The following is a 5,700-nucleotide window of genomic DNA, read 5'->3' as shown; positions in this document are numbered from 1 at the left end:
ATTCCCCTTTAAGCAAGGTCTTCTGCAGGGTTTTGTGCTGAGGGCCAGTCAGCCAGCCATTTCCAAGGAACCAGAAGTATTTTAGTACCTGAAAATCCATCAAAGACGTCCTGCATGATTTTTAGATCACATTTCTGTGAAAATCTTCCCATGCTAAAGGATGATTTCTTCAAGGGACACCAACATTGCAACCATCTCCAAGGTGATGCCTTAAGTTTTAGCTTTCATTTTTCCAGGTTCTGTACTGCATTGGTATATAACTCTGAACTTCATATAAAGTGTTAGCAAGTTCTATTCACAGTTTAATTAGACAAAACAATGTTTTCCAGCCTGAGAACCAGGGACACCATTGCAGCTTCAGGCCCAAAAATATAAACAACAGTGAATTGAGGAGAGCAAACTGGGAGGATGGGACTTCATAACCTGAAGCTGCAATTGGACAATTAACCCAAATATGTAAATGGACCAAAACTTATAGAAGTGTGAAAACTCATGAATTGGGATCCATCTTGGGTCCATTTTGGGTGTAGCCACAGTCAGGCTCTTGTACTTCCCAAGGTGTATCCTTTGAAGGCCTTTTAATAAATACCTACTTTATTCCTTTAACACTGTCTAGCCTCTGTTCCAGGTAGCCTCTTTAGGCATCAAAGGCATATCCACAAAAAAGAAAAAGCCAGGGCAAAGCAGGTGAAGAAGGGAGCATCCATGCAGTCTCCATGCTCCTGTTGTGCACTGCTGTATCCCTGCTCCAAAGGGTTCTTTCTGACCTTTCCACACCAGTCCCAGGGCTGGCATGAAGCTGCACAAGGACAGCAAACACAAGAAGTACAAGAAACTCTTGGCAGCAGCCTGCTGGAGGCTGCCCCAGAGCCTTCCTGGGCAGCCTGGGTATGCAGCAGTCACAGTTTCTCATTACTATACTGCTAGACAAGGTTTTATTAGACTCTTGTAGGAGCTTAGGGTTTATTAGTGCCTGAGCAAAAGCATTCCCACTCTCAGCAATACCAAACCAAATTTATGGGTTCATATGGAAGAAACAGACACTGAAACCAGTAAATTCTCATCATATGGTTTATTATATGTTCTAAACAACCTATTTGGTGCCAGTATTTCTTGTGTTAGATGCCATCAATAATTCTGTCCTCCTCATTTATCAATTAATGTTTTTAATTAAAATGTACCCAGCCAGTTTAACTCACTGAGCAACTCTGCTGTGGTTGTAATCATGGCCTCTAAATGTCCAGCACTGCAACTGCAATCAGTGGTAGAGATCATCCATGGTATAGCTATCCTCTCATTCTGCAGGAACAGCCAGGAGAAAACAGCAGTGAGAGACAAAATAACCCTCTTGTTTTTAAACATCAGCTGCAGCCTACAAGGAACTGAAGAAAAGGATCTCTCATATTAAGCTGTAATCAGCATTGTCTTTTTTTTTATTATTATTAACTGAGCTTGACAAAATATCTGGAGAATCACAGCTAAGCTGTGTGATTTTGGGAAGCAGTCTCTCTGCTAGAAGAGAGTCCTCTGAATGTGCTGGGAAGACCTGAGACCACCAAGTCTTTGTCACTGAACTGACTCTGCACAGGGTTAGCCTGTTTGCTGATGACAGCTGGCATCCAGAGAGAACACAACAGGCTGGGGGAATGGGCTGGAAGGTATGCCATAAAGTTCAATAAGAAGTGCAAAGTCCCACACTCTGCAAAGAACAATCTGAGGCACCAGTCCGTGCTGAGGGCTATCCATCTGGGAAGCAGCTTGGCAGAAAAGCACCCGGGGGTCCTGGTGGATACCAAGTTGATCATAACCCAAAAATGTGCACTTAGGGCAAAGAAAGTGAATAGTGTCCTGGGCTGCATTAGGAGAGGTATTGCCAACAAACTGAGGGAGGTGATCCTTCCTCTCTGCTCAGCTCTGGTGAGGCCACTCCTGGAGTGCTGAGTCCAGTCCTGGACTCCCCAGTACAAGAGAGACTCCAACAAAGGGCCATGAAGAAGGTTGTGGTGCACCTCTCCTATGAAGAAATGCTCAGAGAGCTGTGACTGTTCAGCCTGGAGAAGAGAAGGCTCAGAGGGATCTCATCAATGTGTATAAATACTGAAGGGAGGGTGCAAAGAGAACATGGCCAAGAGTCTTTCCATTGGTGCCCAGTGTGAGGACCAGAAGCCATGGGCACAAACTGAAACACAGAAATTTTCCCCTGAACATCAGGAAGCTGCTACTGTGGGGGTCACTGAACACTGACACAGGTTGCCAGTTTTCAAAAGCTGTCTGGAAATGGTCCAGGGCAATTGTGTCTAGGTGGCCCTGCCTGAGCACGGGAGGTTGGCCCAGATGACATCCAGAGGTTCCTCTCAACCTCAGCAATTCTGTGGCTCTGTGAGCCTGGTTGCTCCCACCACTGTGTGCTCTTATCACGTTGCTCTTCCACATCAAAACTTTCTCCACAATGAAGTGACCTGGAGAAAAGGTGACCTCTTTCCAACTCTCAGTTTGTGGAGGCAGGAACGAGCAGTACATTCCTGTATGGTGACAGGAAATGCATATTCCCAACATGGTGCCTCGTGATCCTTGGCACAGGACCAGCGACGGTGGGAACAGCGTATCTGATGTGGGCAGAAAGACAGGATGTCCACATGGGTTTTTGTGGCTGAAATGCATTCCCCAGCTTTCTGAGGCCATGGGAAATTCTGATTCCTGGCTCTTCTTGTAGTCAAACCAGTCTTTCTGAGTGGGAAAGCCATCTCCCAGATCCCTGGTAATTGCTTTTGTGGTAAATACAGTTGGGGCTGAATAACACTAAAAAAGGTAGCTTTTCTGCAATTAATTATTTTCAAAAGGAACTGGGATTCAGCAAAATGCTAATGAAGCCAGAGGGAGATGGGAGCTGGGCCATTCCTGAAGCAATGAAAAAGCTTTACCAGCAGTTTAAGAGCTGTATCATTTTATTCACAAAAGCAGACAGATACTGCCAGTTGCAGTCACTTTTCACACTTGAATTTTCCATTGATTCTGCAAACAGTATCTATCACTTAAATCCTGCACTAGTATTTTAATACTGAGATTAAAGACTTCCATACAGTGGGGAAGTCCAAAACAGAACTTGACAAAGTGAATGAAAAATGGGGTTTTTGAAAAACATCTGAAATAACTTGTTTAGTGTGGAAAACAGGATGGGAAGAAAAGCAAAATGGAAATAAACCTGTGCAGGAGGGACTGCATAGTATTTTTTAAGCCCAGGTAGAAAAAGAGATGTAAGTGCCCAGGGGCATGGCAGGGCTGCAAGTTGTGCTGTCATGACTGGTCACAGGATAAATAAATGAGAGGGTCTAATGGGTTTGACACTACAACCACCTGCAAGAGCAGCAATAAACTAAGGCTGGGAGGACTGCTTGATCACAAGGAGCTACTGGGGAATAGATGGCAGGGTGAGTGGTAGACAAAAGTGTTGGAGTCTAGTGGCTTGCTCTGTACCTCAGCATCTGCCTGAACAACTCATCAGATCAAAGAAAATTTTAAAAAGCCATTTCTGTCTCTGTTTGTTTTGGTTCTTGTGTGTTAAAAGTTCTTTTTCGCTGAAGCCAGTGCATGCATTGCAAAAACGCTGTGGCCGTTCACAGCACCAGGTCTGTGTGTGTACAGCACAGAGAGAGTGTTAATGCTGGTGTAGGTGCTGCCATCCTCATCACACCCACAGCCACTCTAAACATGTAATTTTATTGATAAAGAAGTAAGCAGAAGGAGAGCAGGCAGAGGAAGTGCTGTCATCAGCACAGATAGGTAAATGTGATGCACAAATATACTCACCTTGGCAGAACCCTAAATCTGCTCCTTTCATTACTCTTCAGGTCTCTTGTTACAGGGGTTTCCAACAGATTTCTTCTCTGACTCACTCATACAAGATGCTGAAAATGACGGAAGAGCTGATGAGAATGGGGAGAGGTGAAGAAGATGTTGGGAAAATAGTCATACATGACTGAATCAGAGACCAATAACCTGTCTGCTGGCAAGTTATGTTTTTGTTCATTTCTTATTACGCAGCTAGAAGTTAGTTTTTTCAAGTTCAATTTTTTATTTTATTGGTAGGCTTTAGAGGGTTTTTTTGTTTGGTTGGTTGATTGTTTTTTTCTTTTTTTTTAACAAACAAATCAGGCAATCAGGAGAACAAAGCAAGAGAGTGATGAAGAAATAGCTGAAATGCAAAACACCTTTGTCCTGTTGGGGTCAGACACCATTCAGGTCACTTCACCTGTGCCTTAGCTCAGCTTTGTGTAAGATGGAATCAAAGCTTTCTTTGTGGAAGTAGCTTGATGTTTTATTGCTGTAAAGCAACTTTATCTCAGGGCTTACAGTTAATAACTGCACAGGGAGTTATTTAACAACAGCAATGACAGCATTATCAAATCAGTGGTGTGTTTTCCATAGAATTCAACACTTTCCAAAGGACGAAAATAGTGAGGCTGCTTTGGGCTCAGCCTTGTTTCCTTCTTCATCCCCTGTCCTAAGATCCTGGAACCAAACTTTCCAAGTAATGTTGCTTGTCTTGTTACTTTAAAGACATCTTGAGAGCAAATCTATTTTTCCTACAGATTAGTGTGTTCAGAAGGGAGAACTTTCTGCCAAATTCCCACTTCCTCCCTTCTATTTAAGCTTGTAAAGTTGTTGGTGCAACCATTAATAACTGCTTAATGGTTTCCTTGGGGAAGGGACCTTGATCTGACATCTCTTCCAGTGCAGAGGTGCCGTGTGAAACCTACCTTTGACTTGCAGGTTTTTGGGGTACTCCTGTCTCCATCTGTAGGCTGTGGTGGGTGCTGGTCAGACTTTGGCATCCCTCTGAATGACTGGGGCTTTCCACTCTCTGAGATCCTCCAGCAAAGTGCCTGGGTGGCCTGGTGAAAATCTAGGTGCCCCCTCCCTATAAAAGCAACCTTCATGTCCTAGTTTCTCTCAACCCTGCACTTGGGTCACAACAACCCCTTGCAGTGCTACAGGCTGGGGGAAGAGTGGCTGGAAAGTGACCCAGCAGCAAAGGACCTGGGGGTGCTGGTCAACAGCAGCTGAAGATGAGCCAGCTGTGCCCAGGTGGCCAAGAGGGCCAGTGGCATCCTGTATCACACCACTGTATCAGTAATGGTGTGGCCAGCAGGACCAGGGTAGGGATTGTGCCCCTGTACTTGGCACTGGTGAGGCCACACCTCAAATCCTGTGTTCAGTTCTGGGGCCCTCACTACAAGAAAGACATTGAGGGGAATGTCCAGAGAAGAGCTTACACCTCACCTTACACACACTGACTTTCTCAACCCAGCTTTCCCACCAGCAGAGGCAGGTGAGTACAGGCATCTCCCACCCAAAACACCCTTCCAGCAGCTTCTTACAAGCTACTGGTTTAAACTTTCCCTTTGTAGCACGTCCTTGGCCACAGTAGTGTTGGCCAGGTCCTCTTTACACCCAAATGTACCTCCCTCATGGGCATGAAGAAAGCAGCACGCTACCCAAAAGCCTTGCCTACCTGTTGTTCATCCCTAAGATGATGCTACAGTTAAAAAGCTCCACGGTTGTAAACAGAATGATCAAACAAAAGCTTCTGAGTAAGTTAGCTGTGGCACAAGTATATTGGCAGATGTATGAGGTTTTTAAATCCTCCTGCCATAGCAAGAGGATAAAATTCCCAACAGAAATGGCAACTCTGCAGCAAGA

The sequence above is a fragment of the Sylvia atricapilla genome, chromosome 2, assembly GCF_009819655.1.
Source record: "Sylvia atricapilla isolate bSylAtr1 chromosome 2, bSylAtr1.pri, whole genome shotgun sequence".
NCBI lineage: Eukaryota > Metazoa > Chordata > Aves > Passeriformes > Sylviidae > Sylvia > Sylvia atricapilla.
The sequence above is the reverse complement of the archived record's forward strand: the minus strand, read 5'-3'. Positions refer to the sequence as shown.